The sequence below is a fragment of the Triturus cristatus genome, chromosome 3_2 (genome assembly GCF_964204655.1).
Source record: "Triturus cristatus chromosome 3_2, aTriCri1.1, whole genome shotgun sequence".
Classification (NCBI taxonomy): domain Eukaryota; kingdom Metazoa; phylum Chordata; class Amphibia; order Caudata; family Salamandridae; genus Triturus; species Triturus cristatus.
Window position 1 is genome coordinate 1,106,035,516 of NC_140584.1, and position 16,419 is coordinate 1,106,051,934.

General features: G+C 44.8%; 1 protein-coding gene across 3 annotated transcripts in view; it reads right to left on the bottom strand.

Moving 5' to 3' along the window:
• PIMREG (PICALM interacting mitotic regulator) overlaps positions 1-6,611 on the bottom strand; it is a 54,666-nt gene extending 48,055 nt beyond the window's left edge. For 2 of the 3 annotated variants that reach the window (XM_085649903.1, XM_085649905.1), the window contains exon 1: positions 6,476-6,611. The gene's annotated coding sequence lies outside the window, so the exon portion shown is untranslated. Of the gene's footprint in view, positions 1-6,250; positions 6,371-6,475 lie in introns of those variants that run through there. The other variant, XM_085649904.1, reaches the window with a different exon arrangement.
• Between the last annotated feature and the right edge of the window lie 9,808 nt (positions 6,612-16,419).

Sequence of the window (16,419 nt, forward strand, 5' to 3'; positions counted from 1 at the left end):
TTGGCAAACCCAATTGGCCCAGCCATAGCAAGCTATTGTGATGGTTATATTTTTATTGCAAGCACATGCAAAAAAAATAATAATAAATCCACACCCATCTACCTTGTGCTTGCAATAAAAAATGCACATTAGAACTGGAATACCCATTAAAAATGCTTGCTATAAAACTGTTTAGCTACTTCCAAGCAACTGGTACATTTAAAAGAAGTATTGAAACTTGGGTTGTATTGCCCACCAAAAGGAAAACATGGTTCCTAATAGCGTAAAGAAAATATGGTATTGGCTTTAAATGGCTGAAGGCCTCTGAATCCATGCCCACAATTAGACAATTGAAGACGAGAATGGGACACTTTAGAGAAATGAACTCCTAACAGAGCTTGTTTGCAGAAACCTTTGGTGAAAAATGGGCACCATATGGATTACATTGCCCAAGGGAAGGGAAAAGGCCAAGGAGTTGCTCCTCTGCAAGTCAGGGTGACCGCTTCTTCGCAGGGGTTGTGCAGAACGGTGCATATTATAACAAATGTGCTTGATCCTATGTATTCACGAGGAGGACCTTTGATGTTGGGGTAGGCCTTCAAGTGGCTTTTACTGCTTAGGCACGTGTGCTGAGAGCCTTCCTTGAGTGGAAGTGGGCCTTCCAAAACCTGTAATCCATAAACTTCAAATTAAAAAATGCACTTCCAGGGACATTCTACCTGCATTTTTATTTGAATACCATTAGATGGTTAACAATATTCCTAGCTGTTGGGGGTCATTTAATTTTTTGATAAAGAAAATGAAATGTGAAATAACCTTATGATTGTGTATCATGTTTGTCTTAGTCTTAAAAATAAACAAAGTCAAAGAAATTACAAAACTTCATACTAAGGGCAGCGAGTGGAGAATAACCACACTTGAGACTGGTTAGATGGGAAGGCACGGTTTGATGGCGCAGATGAGCGCCCCGCCCAAAAACTGCAGGTCGCCGAGGAATAACATACACTGAAGCTAATGGTGCAATAAAATACTCGATAAACATTTCATCTGTGAGCTCACAATAATTAGACCCTGGGTGCAGATTGTAGTTGTACTCCGGAACTTGAGTAGCTGCTACCAGTGCTTTCAATGGAAATACAGAAGTGCAGATCTCACTGTTAGAAGGTGGTTCTGACACTATGGGTAACCTGAATTTTTATGCTTTTTGAACGCCTAATTGTTGAGCTTTCACTGTGGGGGAGCCTCATTAGTGGGGACTCACCCACAGTGAATTCAGGATGTAAGCGACTGCATGGGGATTTTACTGGTGTCCCCCTGGCTTGTCTAGGCCGCTGTGCAGCAGCTGGAGTATGGGGCACCGGGCTGGTTACATGCAGACACGTGTACATGCGTGTGCACACATGTAGGGGCTGCGCAGGGGAGATTCCTAGTGTGCGCAGTCCAGGAGCAGCTACAAATTGAATGGTGTGGCAGGACTTAAGCAGAATTGGGTGGTGACATGGAATAGGGTTTATACACTGGGAAGAAACATGCCAGGGAAAGTCAGTGTGTTTTACTATGTTTTCACTTCATTATTCCCCTATGGGGATGTGGGGCCCATGGCTAGAATGCCTTCCACAAAGCCTACAGATTCCAGACACGTACTAAAGTCCATTGTATTGGAGGTGAAAAGAAGTATTCTGCAGAGTCCAAAGTCATATTTCTCTGAGTTCCTGGCTGGGGTCTGGCCCTGGCAGGTTAGATTCATGCCCTTTCTTCCATGAGCGAAGATCTTCCCTCCAAGGAAGGGAGATAGGTGGAGCTACAAGCCAATCCATCAACTGCTGTCGGTGGGTGCCAGGCACCAAGCTGAACCCAGGTGAAGACAGCACTGGGGGGGGGGGGGGGGGAGAAGGGGAGCATGTGGTCAGATACTGGATGACGCCATGTTTGAACAAACCCAGAGGCTGGACAAGAAGGAGGGATAGGCTAAACAGACTTCCTGCCAGCCCCCCTACTCAACTTTTAAAAAGTACTTGCACAGGAAGAGAAGCTCTCTCTGGGGTGTGGTCTGCTGAGGCGGAAGGTGCTGGAGCCTGGCAATGGGCAGTTAGAAGGAGAGACCCCCTGTCACCCAGGCCCCTAACAGCGCCAGAAGAAGCGCCCAGGACCGGTGCGCAGAAGCAGGGGCCTCTGCGGAGGGAGAAGTGAGGCCCAGGAGGAGAGTCAGGCGAAAGGCTGGCACAGGGAGCCAGTGAAGACCGCTCCCTGCAGAATGCACCCTCTTGGAGACCCGGAGGGTGAAGGCGAGTGCTCCCAGTGGCTGGGGGACGCCACCAGGAGCAAGAAGACACGAAAATGGGGCAGATCGGACCCCCAGGAGCGGAGATATGGCCCCCGGAAGGTAGGCGACCTTTGACCCCTAAGAAGACCGCCAACGGAGCACATGGGGCTCCGCCACCGGTCTCAGAGATGCCCCCGGGGTGGGTCAGGTCCCAGGGGGCTGCCCTAGGAAGAAGCAAAGTCGGGGTGCACCGTCGCGCACCCTGGCCCCCACTGAACCTGAGGCGGGGTGCGCCGTCACGCTCCCTGAGAAAATGTGCCCCATCCCCGGGCCCCGAAGCAAAGCCGGGGAGCGCCGTCGCGCTCCCCGTGAAGATTCACCCCTATGGGGTGCCAGGAGCCCACCCTGGCCCCCGGCGAAGAAGGGACAAGGCAGGGAGCGCCGCCGCACTCTCCGCAGAGAGGAGGGGGGGCCCAGGACCCCAACTCCGGGGCCCAACGAGAACGTGGAAGCCGGGGGGCGCCGTCGCGTCCCCTCGTGAGGTTGGCCTAAGGGCCCGGGACCCCATCCCGGGGTCCTGAAGTGTGGCTGGTGGAGGGGGGAGTGCAGTTGCACTCTCCCGAGGCCGGCGCAAAGACCACAACTGCAGGGCCGGCTCCTGCGGCAGCACGCGAGGGTGCTGGCCGTGCGGGGAGCCGGCGGGGGCAGCACGCCCCAGGGTGGGCTCCCCAGGCTGCCCTCCAACGAGTGTGCATGCGGGGGTCCTGGATGGGACCAGGACCCCCAAGAAGAGCACGAGAGGTGTATGGGGGTGGGTCACCCTCATTTGTTGGAGGGGCAGGGATGGTGCGAGTGCACAGGGCCCTCGCTCCAGGTTAAATCCAATTCACTGCATTGGGGGCAAGATGATGTGCATACATGGGAGTGGTGGCACTAGACCCCACCCCCCTGCGGGAGGGGTGGAGATGTTACGCAATGTCACAAAGTAATTCCAACAGCTTATGTATATTTGTAAATTGGTGCATAGTATTGAGTAGTGTGTGTTTAATAAATGTACTCTTACTTTTATTAAGCAAAGTACAGACTGGACTATCAATTATTGAGTGTTATTTTTGCGTAACTGCAAATCGAGATTACTAGCCCACACCACCTCCCTGGAGTAAGCTTCAGACTGCTCTGCAACGCTACCCTCAGAGTCAGGCACTACAATTGGGTGTTTGGTTCCCAGTGAAGGACAAATGTAGCCATGTCATTTGTGCAGGCCTCACAGATGCTGCCTCGTTTTCCAACACTCACACTCCAGAGTACCTGTTTGCGCCTGAGAAGCGCCGGTAGACTGAATAAATGCATTGCAGCAGTGCAAGTACTGTCCCTTTCAAACTAAAGAAGTAGCGGACAGGGCTGCCTAGGTGAACACGAACTGGGGCAGGGACTCTGAGGAAGTGACAGGACTCAAAAGTGTGCCAGGAGTTCCTCAGCATAGCAGGACGCTACTCCGTGGGGTGAACTGCAACATGGAGCTTGCGTGAGGGAGGAAGTGCGCCAGCCAGGCGCACACACGGCCCCTTAGGAGTAGGGGCACGCACATTTAAAGGGACTGATTCCATATATATCACTGCCCCTTCACAGCAGCGTACATCGACCCAGCCTTTCCCACCACAGAAGACTGGTTGAATGCCTCTGCCGATAGAACGAGTCATCAGTATATATTTTTCATGCTGAATGCTTTGAGAAATAATGACCCTGGATGACTGGCACCGGATACTACAAATGAAGAATAAACCAATCAGAAAGATAATGTCCTTACCCCCACCTGTGGTGCGAGTCTCCTCCCTCCCTCCCCCCACAAAAAACACACCTCTGGGTGAAAGGATCTCCATTGTGTATCTGTCCGCCCATTCAAGTCCCCTCCTGAGGGGCCAAATAGAGCCCGCGGCCGGCTCAGTACCTTGAAAGCGCAGCGAGGAAAGGGGAGATAAGAAGGCACTCGGGGTGGGCTTTGGTAGCGAGCATCCCTCCCCAGGATCCATTAATCTCCTCACTGTGACTATAGTGCGTCAGACATCCGGACGCTGCTGGGGGCTATGACATCACCAGTGCCCTTCATGACTTCTAATGGCTTCATGCCATTTATCGAATACTGGTTAAAATTCGAACACAACAAAACATTTGCAAACAAAAACCACAAACGACAATATTTAAGGTTTTCCTGAAGGATACACAGTGGCCGTGTATAACAACATTTTCTTCGAAGATTTAATCGCTGCAGAAGACATCAACGGTCATTCTATTCAAGACCAATACACAGTTCAACAATTTCACCTCAATATTTAATGTTTACTCAGGTTCGATTGGTTTTGTTTTATTTTCCCCATCTGGTATGCTGCTTGCACAGTGGGCGTAAGCGTTAAGTCTACGGTATGTCGTATTACAGAACGTTTAAAAAATGAAACCGTATCTATTAACATATTGCACATTTTATAAGACGATGCACTACGGAAAAACAGTCAATACTGCCACAACCCCTCGCAGTCTGCTCATTTCCTGCCCACCCTCTGCTCGCAGATCGCATCTCCAGCTTCATCCTCGCTTCCACTCTTTTTGAAGTTATTTTTGATGAGGGGCGAGGGCGATGCACGCTTTATGGACAAATCCTGCTCTGTACACACAGCCCAGGTGACAACATCTGCCTCACTAGCATTGCCTCACGCTTGCTTCATTGGTCAGAGTTCAGAAGCTGAGTCCAGGCTACAGGCTGGAAGTCTCCAAGGAAACAATACCAGCCCGAGAGGAGCGCCATACACGAGACATTAATAAACACCAGTGAACGTTGTGGAATGCGGCTCTGGCTGCGAATTCACCGCTCCTTTACCGAGCAGATAACATTCCAGACCCCACCCTGACTCAAGAATGGAGCCCTCCCGCACACCCGGGTCTTCTACAATATTATTAGTCTGTATTAAAACAAACAGCATGATTATCTGCAACGTGCATCGGTAAAGGACCATAAACTAAGGGGTATAAACACAATGCAGTACATCTGTCTGCACTCTACTGTGATTTATGCAACCCGAAAGTCTCTGTTGAACTGCGATGCAGACGATTTCAAAACAGCCACCTTCCCAAGAGTATAAAACTCCCAATAGTTTCAAATCATGTTTTCAAGTCTCGTTAATTTAAGTCCATGGAGTGATTTGCATACAAATATTAAATGGTGATACATTTGAGATGCAGAAGACCGGACCGCAGACATCTTTATACCTCCATCACCAGCAAACCACATATTAGGTTCCCCTTCAAGTGTTCTTCTCGTTTCCATCAATGGTGGTATAACTATCGTAGCATTAGGTTATCGATGTATTCTTATGGGTGCACAATAAAATCAATTTAACGAACGTGGACTGGAGTGTGTCATAAGAAAAGTACTGTTTCACAGTGAAACCCACCCACACTAGAGTTCTCTCAGCCCCCTTAGCCCCCCCACAGCAGTCTCCATTAGCTTCAAAATAAATCTCGGCTTTCTCATCATAGCGCTCAAGAAACACCCCCCCTCTCGAATTCATACGAGTAGGGTCTAGGTTTGTAGGACTATCAACTGGACTACAAGTCCCGGAATGCAACTGAACTACCTGGAGTGCAAGAAGTTACGCAGAAACCTTAACATGTTAGCTCTGTGACAAATCAAAGACGACATAAAAGAGTGCACTGCAGTCCCCACAAACCTCCACCGCCACAGAGGTTCACTAGTAACGTCCAACATCCCCAAATCCGCCCACTCAACCTGTCTCCACCACAACGTCCAGTTCAGTCCGCTAAAGGGAACCCCCTCCTATTCCCAACAGAGACTGGTGAAGCAGATCAAGTTCCCGCAGTGTACCCCTCCTCCGTTCCCCCTAGAGAGCCCTTGTGATGACCCCAACATAAGCCCCGATCTAATCCCACCCAGGGCAGCGGAGAAGCTCTTCCGTTCCCTACGAAGAGGCCCTCCTCATCAACGCGCCCCTTCACCTCGGAATTCACACCCTTGTCCGCATTTCTGGCTGGTGACCTCTTCAGCTGCAGTCTGAATTCAGACCACTTGGTCCTGAAGAAAACGCCCCTGGGTACCCGCTGCACTGCAGCCTCCTGGCTACAACCGCCCCGCAAGCCCGCCTGCCACAATCACATAATGACTCGTCCTCAGGCACCTCACACCCGAAGGAACTCTCTCAACCCAGTCACTACCGCACTTACTGTCTGAAGGACCCTGCGGTCTGTCTGCTCGCTCCTCTGTTGACTGACTTCACTTTCTCTGGTTTGAATCACCCGCTCCTCACACACAAACACCCAGCCTCCTCCCACTCCGAGTCCTCCCTCCTCCCATTGTGAGACAGGGACGAATTTGCCTGACTCTAAGATGTCCGGCCTTACCCTATTTCATGTAGCTGTCCAGAGCCTTATGGAACCCATCTCTCCTGGAGGGAGGAGGGCATTCCCTGTCAGTGTGAAAGGCCTAATGAGAACAACATTGTATTACAAAAGTTCCTACTACCTTCTCCAGTTTTCCGCAAGAGGTCCCCCATACACCAAATATCGTCTATTTCTGAAATGCATTCTAAATACATATTTTACCTTGAATATTAATAAAAGAAACGTGCAATAAAGAGGTAAATTATCTTTTTTTAAATGTGATTGAATAACTTTTTATTCTTTTGTATTTGCCAACTTCTTCGTCCTGTTTCACGTTTTCTGTAACGGCGATAACTAATCTAAGATGGCCGATCACTTATGCTACTCTGCGGGCCACGCATGCTCAAGTTTTGTTGATCTTGTCCGGTCTCCAGCACACCCTTTTGAACTTAACAATGCGGCGCCAGACAGTAATGAGCAACAGTGATTATGAGGCGGATAAAGAGAAAGTTAATTTAATTAAAGTAAAAACCTATGATTTTCAGTTCTGCAAGATCCATACGGACAGGCTCTGTACTCTGTACAATGATCTTTAACACCACGCTGCTAGAAAAGGATTAGAAACATACTCAGACTACACAAACATAGCAACATTTCGAAACAAGAATGAGGCAGAGAGTGAAAAAAAATTAGGCGCATTTATTTTCCCCATTGACTAACATTGAAAAAGAGGCAATTTTAGGCGGTAGTGCTCCAGCGGAAAGATCAAATTTACATATCCTCCCTGCGTCACAGACCCGTCATCACTCTTACTCATTTACGCACGCATTCATTGGTGGGGCCCATAACACCAACACTCATACGTCTCACTCGGATCTGCACACAGGAGGAAGAGAAGCGCTGGACATGTGGGGGGTGGGGGGGTGGGTACCTTATTACCTATGGAAAAAATATTTACAGTATTTACATATTATACATCTCCACTTAGAGAATCCTAACTTTAACATCAAGGCACTCCACCACTTGGTCGATGGACCAATTAGTTGGACTGGTTGATGGTGATTTAGAACCAGCAAAAACACATTTAAAGTCTCAGAATCTTTAATCAATACTCTTTAAAGAATCACAAACTCGTTTTCTGTTAATAAATGTTTAGTTTATCTAATTAAATTCACCCTCATTGGCATAATCAGCACTATAATCAAACAGAATTTTAATAACATTGGCATAAATCAATATGACAATTATATTTACCTAATTTCAGATTTTTTTTTTGACGACCCTTCTCCCGCAACCTATCAGCCCTGCATAAATCAAATCCCTTCTGGTGTGACCCTCCAATCGAATGCAGGCTACGACCCAAATCAGCCCGGAGAAAAGTTCTTTTCGCTCTGCACGACACAGTCCCAAAGATCTCCGGGGGACCCGACAATCGTGCAAGCAAATCGGTCAACGGGGATTCGGATCACACTCCTGGAATGCAATACCACCACCCTTCTACTAACCCCCCTTTTATAATAAACTTTGGGTAACATGCTACATTTGCTGAATTGGGAATGACTGTGATTGGCTAAGCCACCACATTTTACAATATCGGACGTGATTCACAGAGTTCCTTGGTTCTCATGGGACCGAAGATGTCATCCCATGGTTTGGACAGTTCTCATGCGAAAGGGTCCGAAGTATCAATATGCAGGCCTCTAAGGACAGGTTTCCTTTGTCTTCTCTGTCATTCACACTAGTTGAGTTCTGGCAGCCCTCCACGTTCCTATCCTTGACGAGGATCATTGTGCCCTGTTTGGAGGACGCCTGGAGATCTTCAGAGCCATCCGACTCTGCTCAGTAGACATCGCGCTCACATGACGGTGGCCACTTCCGAACTCCATTTTGAATATCATGGCCTAGTAGGCTCGAATGCCAACTTAAGCGAAACAAACATAAAGAGTAATTAATATACAGAAATGAAGATTCTAATGTTTAAACCCACACGAATCCCTTTATATATTAGTATTTTCCTAGCTTATAGCAACGTTTAAAGCAATAATACTCACCATTTAATCCCACCAGGAACGCAAAACATTACAAAGCAACATAAATTATGCGATTACTATCACAACACTCTCTATAGTTAATTTGCGTACCAGTTAGTCATTAGAATTATTTGCCATGCACTTTAGCATTTAGTCCCTCGTATATTTCGTGTTTATCAAGGTGTATTGGTTAATGTCAACACTCCAAACAGTTAATACAAGTTAATAGCTAGAAAGTTAAGTAATTGTATTTTATCATGCAAAATAGAGAAGGTATACAAAATTTTGTTTTTACCTGCTCCACCAATCCCCCCTTTTGTGATTTTTAATATCTTGTACTTGTGGCGGCATTTCACAATACGGGATATCGCTTTCTGCTAAACTTTCGTGATGCTAGGTAATACCGTGACTATCATATTGTACTGAATTTGGACCTCGTTAGTACCAGGATATTTCCAAATGGTGCCCTAATTTCCCTTTCCTTACAATTTAGAAGCTGACTCAAACTTAATGGGCGGATAATACTACTTGGACTGAGACAACATGGTCATAAATACAAATTCGGCTCTTCCTTGGATATTAAGAATGCCCTGAAGAAGTTCTCTGTTGAGAACGAAACGCGTTGGCTGTGTGTTTCTAATAAAAACAAGAAGATGTTATTTCAATAAAGATGGACATTTGAATAATCTATGGTTCTACTGTGAACTCTTCAAGTACATTGATTAATAGTGGTGCAACCACAATATTCGTTGATTCGCTTTACTGACCCTGTGTTACAGGGTGGCTCTTCTGGACAGTAAGAGCCTTTTGTGAGTTTGCACACAGAAGGATTTCATTTATTGGTTATAAATTACATTTTGGTCTTATCATTGAAATTGGTGCCTTCTGCTCAGTTGGTCCGCTGTCCCGGTTTTGTTTTAATGATTTTTAATATCACCACAAATCCCACTAAATTTCAATTTCAACTTTATGGAAATGATGTCTCAGTTCCCTTACAACATGTAACGTTACATCATTGTTTCCCCCAATCTCATCCTCCTTTGTTTTCTTATACATATTTTCTTTCCATTCTTCCAGTTCTATATCTCCCATTTCTCTTTCCTTTCTTTCTTTCTCTCTTTTCTTGGCAACTTCTCTTTTTATTTTATTTTGTAACTTTCTTCTTTTTATCCATACACACCCTAATCTCAGAATGAATACTAGTATTACCACACGAGTTACTGGAATTAGAATCTTACCTACAAATGTACTACCTAATTTAATTAAGACGTTTTTAATAGTAGAAGATCCTTTACCAATCTTCTCTCAAACACTTTCACCCTCCAATGAAACAATCTCCTCATGCAAGTCCGTTATATTCTTAATACATTTCTTTAAATCTTGATTCTCGTCAGGAATATAAGTACAACAATGTTGCACTTTCAGCATTCCACAGACTCCTCCCTCTGTTGCCAAAATAATATCAAGGGCAAGTCGATTTTGCATCACCATGGCTCTCATGGCTACCATTTCGGTATTTACCAGTAAGAACCCTCCAGCAGTGCTTGTCGATAAGCGATCCACTACTGTATACAATTTTCTAATTTTATGGGCATTCAAAGATATTCCAACGGCTGGTATCAGTGCTCCAAAAATATCCACTAAAATTTCTGACCAACTTTCCCTCCTTCTACGTGTTAGTTGTCTACCTATCTCATGTGCACCATCCTTTCCCCTTCCCATATGAAATATCTTTGGGAAGACCCGGCCTAGGTAACATGTGCCATACCAATGGTCCGGCAACTGATAATAAGCTTTGTTCCCACAGATAAAATATAACCCAGGGAATACCAGATTGTTTCCTCCTTTAAATCCCCTTCCTCCCATGATTCTATATGTATCATGGCATTCGCTTGCTTCTATAAAATAGTTATCATACACAGTTTCATTTCTCCTGATACACAATTTCCCTCTCTGAGGCCAGTCTAAAGCCATAGCCGGACTAGTTTCTCCCTTTAAATGTTTTTCTCTTTCTACGTCCCAAACTGTCTTCTCTCCTTTTCCCTCAGGTATCTTTCTTTGCATCTTAATTCTCCTCTCTTCCACCATGTCCAAGAAAGTCTTTTCTTCCTTCTTCAGACTACAAGTAAGATTATTCTTAAACACTGCCTCTAAAGTCAATTCTCTAGTTTCTATGAAATACTCACCTAAAACTTTACCAGGTTTTATCTTATTTAATTCAGGAACCTCAGGTACTTGTGAGAAAATGTTATCTACATCAGAGAAATAGTATTCTAATTTCCCTGTTTTGTAAAACAAACTTGCTAACACACTAAATGTTATTCCATAGGTCACAGGAAGGTGGTGATATGTAACACCTTCTGACACTGATGCAAGTAATTGCATGCAAACATAACAATCCCTAACGTCCGTGGTTTTTACATATGCATACAATAACTTTGAGAAAACGTTGTTAGAAAAATCAGTTATAGACCTATCCTTATGTAAGTTAGTTCTGTCTATCAATCTAGTTGTATGAGTATCATGAATCTTTTCTATATTAGTCTTATTCTCCATATGACCCTCTACCGTTTCGAACGTTACTTTAAATGAAATTATTAAAGCCAATACACTCCACAGAAGCATTAGTAATCCTGTACAACAACAACACACCTTGCACCATCTTCGAAGGAACACACACATAGATTTTCTACCTTCGGTGTTTGCCATTTCGGAAATGATCAGTGTCTTTTGACTTTGCCTCATCTACTCAAAACTAGCTTTTGTCTAAACCCAAGGCTCTGAGCGCCTACTTGGTTCTTTTGGTTATATGTCTTATCCAATAATTAAAACTCTCTGCAACTCCTTCTTGTCACTTCAGTCTGGCATTTTATCGTCTTTCACTTCGCTTTCATAATCTTGGTTTAGAATTCCCTGAACATCCGTCTCTTCTCTGATATCGGACAAGATAACTCTCAGGATTTCCGAATCTTCTTCCTCCTCAACCACTTCCGGTATAGTCACCCCTAGACTTTCTTGGCTGTCTGCTTCCTCTTGTACTTCAGGAAGTGCCACATACGTCCATTCCGGTGGCTTATACTTCTGGTTGGGTTTCTTAATTCGTTTTTCCTTCTTCAAGTGTGTCTGATCAGTGTCTTCAGGTTTTTCTTGGCTAGACACCTCATTCACTGGTTCTACTTTAGATGACTTCACTCGTGTCAATCGATACCTCAGTCTAGTTATTTTGTTTGGCCAAATTTCCTCCTTTGCTGGCCTTTTCAACTTATTTCCCTTTTCACCTCTCTCGGCTTTCTAAGCTCTCTTTCTCAAGACTCGTCCCTCAGGTATTTCTCCTTCACTATCCTCGGATTCTGTCTCAGTGTGACTTCTACCTTCTGTCGATTTTTCTTCCACAACTTCCTGTTCCCTATCTATAGTTGTCCCTCCTCATGTTTCTTCCACGCAATCTTCCTGCTGACTAACTGTCCCTTCTTCTACCTGGATGGGTGGTTTCCCTACACCTCCTCGGGGGTCTTCCGCAACAATCTTACCCTCACTCTCTATATCTAATTCCTCACCTTCTACTTCTATGACCTCAGGTGGAATTTCTCTTGTACTTGCATGTGGAGCTTCTTTATCAAGAATTTCCTTGACAGACTCTTCAATATTCTCCTTTACATTTTCCTGTTTTTTCTCTTGTTCAGTATATGACTCTGAGCTAGTATCAGAAATCTCCAATCGCCTTCTTAATGGCAAATTCTCTGGTTCTGTAACTTGACTTGGTTCCAACTCTCCCCTTCTCGGAGTTGGTCTTGCTCTTGTTTCTTCTGAGTCCGACTCGGAACTGGTATCGGATTCTCCAAAATATTCTTCTTCAGGTCTACTCACTGGCCTAGGGATTCGCAGAGTATGACTCGCATGAATCCAATTCTTTACCCTGGCACATTTCACAGCTGTCGTCGTGGTCAAAGTCACTTGACATGGTTTTCCCCAACGTGGAATCAGACAATTTCTTCTTCTATGTACTTTGATTCTTACCCAGTCTCCTAGACTCAAATCATGAGCTGGCTTCTTTTCAAGAGTGGTTGCATCCAATCCAACCTGATGAAACACAGAATGAACGGAATCAGCCAACCCCTTGCAATAATCCAACACAAAGTCATAAGATACAGGCAGTAGTTTGTTAACAGGAATGAAAACATGTCTCATCGCTCTACCCATAATAATTTCGTGGGGACTTAGTCCAGTATTCCTATCAGGGATAGATCTAATAGTCATGAGCACTAGAGGCAAGGCCATTTTAACCCTGTGGCCAAACACATTTTTCCCAATCTGTTTTTAATGGTGCCATTCACTTGTTCCACTACTCCAGAAGCCTCTGGACGGTAGGCACAATGCAGTTTCTGTTGTACATTCAATGCTTCACAAATCAATTTTATGATTTCATTCTGAAAATGCTTTCGTCTATCTGACTCGATCGTAACTGGGAAACCAAATCTAGGAATAAATTCCCTCAATAGGAGTTTTGCCACTGTAACCCCATCACTCCTTCTGGTCGGGTACGCCTCTACCCACCGTGAAAACAGACAAACAACCACTAAGACATATCTTAGCCGATTACATGGGGGCATTTCAATGAAATGAATCTGCATTCTTGTGAAAGGACCTCCTTCCCGTCCTATCGTTCCCAAACTCACCACTGTCTTTCTTCCTGGATTGTATTGCTGAAATATGAGACATCTCTGACAAAGGCTCGCCGCTACAAGCCGAAACGTGGCATTATACCATGTCCGTTTGAAAAGTCTGATCTTAGCATCCCTTCCTACATGTGCCTGTCCATGGTACATCCGTGCCATGGTAGAGATCATGCTATCAGGCATGACTGGTCTTCCATCCCGATAAACCCAAACTCGGTCTGACTCTCGGGGTGTGCATCCTGATTTTATCCACTGTTTCTTTTCCTCATCTCCTGCATCTTCCTGCAACTGTCTCACCTCTTCCCACGTATTTACAGTGTTAGTAAAAAGTAAGGGACAGGAGTTCATTTCCTTTTCCCTGTTTCGGTTGACCGGATTTTGATTGCACGCACAATATTGCGCTATGTCGTTTCCCGCCGACACATAGTCAGCAGTCTTCGAGTGGGCAGCACACTTTACTACTGCCAATTGCTTAGGCAGCTGTATCGCCTCAAGCAACTTCCCGTCCACTTCAGCATTCCTTATAGGAGTCCCACTCGATGTTAAGAACCCCCTTTGGGACCATATTTGCCCAAAGTCATGTACCACTCAGAAGCCATACTGACTATCTGTAATCACAGTGACTCTCAGATTCTTTTCCAATTTGCATGCTCTTGTTAATGCAAACAGTTCAGCAACCTGAGCTCCTTTCAAACAAGACGCTTCCAATACAGCTGCTACAGTACACACTGCGTATATGTTGCACTCAAAATCCCTTCATCTGTTCTCAAACATGACCCATCCACAAACATCACATAGTCACTTTCTTTCAGAGGCACATCTTTTATGTCCGGACGCAGCTTGGTGCAAAAGTCAAGCACTTCCAAACAATCATGATCCACGTCATCTTTTCCTTCCACATTTTCAGCATCAGGCAACAATGTTGAAGGATTTACATTGAGACACCTCAAACGGCTCACATTCATCGCACCCAAAATTACTTTCTCATACTTAGTTAGACGACTACGCGTCATAAATTGGGTGCGGCTCCTTGTTAAAAGGATCGCCACATCATGCGGTACAAACCCTCTCACAGGATATCCCATCACAATTCCTTCACTCTGTTCCAAGCTCTTACAGGTAGCAGCCACTGCTTTCAGACAACCAGGCAATTCCACAGCTACAGGATCTAATACAGCCCAAAAATATGCAATTGGTCGTCTCAATTTTCCATGTTTCTGTACTAACACGGAAAGTGCACATCCATCTCTCTCACTGCAATAGAGCTCAAACTCCTTTTCATAGATAGTCAGGCATTCCAAGAGCTAGGACATCACACAAACTGTCTCTTAATTGTTTAAAAGCCTTCAACTCTTCCTTGTTCAATTCAAGGGGGTCTTTCACATCACTCTTCGTCAATCGCACCAAAGGTTTTGCAATCAGTGAAAAGTTGCTGATCCACTGACGGCAATATCCAACCATTCCAAGAAACATTCTCACTTCTCATGGAGTCATTGGTGCTCTCATTCCTTTTATTATTCTGATCCTGTCTATAGTCACTTTCCTCAAACCCTTCTCAATTTTATGGCCTTAATATTGTACTTCCTTTTTGAAAAATTGTAATTTCGATGGGGATACTTTAAGTCCTCCATCTGCCAAATGATTTAACAATGCAACTGTATCTACCACACAGGCTTCTCGGGTTCTCAATGCCACCAGTAGGTCATTGATGTACTGCACTAATACTGAGCTTTCGGGCATTTTTAAATCTTCTAGTGATTTCTTTAGAATCTGATTAAATTTCGATGGACTTTCTGTATACCCCTGTGGGATTCGGCACCATGCCGAGGTACGTTCGCCGAATCGGAATGCAAAAATCTGTTGGCTGTCATTGTGCAATGGGATGGAAAAGAAAGCATGACACAGGTCGATGACTGTGTAACATTCTGCATCATGAGGAATCTGTTATGGGATCACTGAAGGATTTGATACTATGGGACAACATGGTACAACAATTTTATTCACTTTTCTCAGGTCTTGCACTATTCTGAAGGTTTTTTCAGACCCATGATTGGTGAATTACATGGACTGCCCATTATCTCTCTCAAAATACCCTGTTCAATCATTTTGTCTATGATGGGAGTCACTCCTGCAATTATTGCGGGGGTCAATTTATACTGGGGAATATTTGGGTAACTTATTCCTTCCTTTACAGTTATCTTTACAGGGTCTACATTTCTCATCAATCCCATATCTTCTCCTGTGAAATCCCATACCTCGGGTTTCACTGTTTTCTTCAATCGCCTGGGGCAATTCTTCTGGGTCAAATACAACAAATGCCTCAGTAAGCTCGGGTTCCATATTGGCCATGGTCATTTTGCACAGTACATCCTCATCAGGAGTTTCAAAAGCTATGCCATCAGGAGTACAGAAAATCATGCAATTCATTTTACACAACAAATCTCTCCCTAACAAATTTACAGGACTGGTATCGCATACAACAAAGCGGTGCATGTCAGAAAATGTTCCTATTTTAACTGGTTCAGTAAGATATGGTTTTATCTGTCGGTTTGAGACTCCAACTACTTGGATTGTGTCATCCGAGAGAGGAACATTTTTAACATCAGCTGATCTAACAGTTGAACGAGTAGCACCAGTATCTACTAGGAAAGTAATATTTTCATCATTTATCTTTCCGTCTACAAAATGGCCTGTCTGGTCTACTTCTAGAGTTGCGCCAAGTATGCACTCTTCTTCCTCTCCTCGGCACCGTCAATAACTCTCTTCTGACTCACTCTCATAGCGTTGCAGCCAATACTGCGAAACAGCATTAGACCGTGGTAGCTTTGTTACCTGTTCCTCGGTGTAGAATCCTGTCTCATTACTGTATCTCTGAGGGTTTACGCTCTGTGGAAAAGATGGCTTTGGCACCTGACACTGTTGGGCAACAACCTGCTGCTGTCGCTGTGGTTGACAACTCACCTCATTCTGCACCTGTGGATTCAATGATGCATCATCGCCATTAGCACTTGGGGGCAATTTACACTCGGATTTCCAATGCCCTACCTTTCCGCAGTTATGACATGGCCACTTCTTTTTGGCT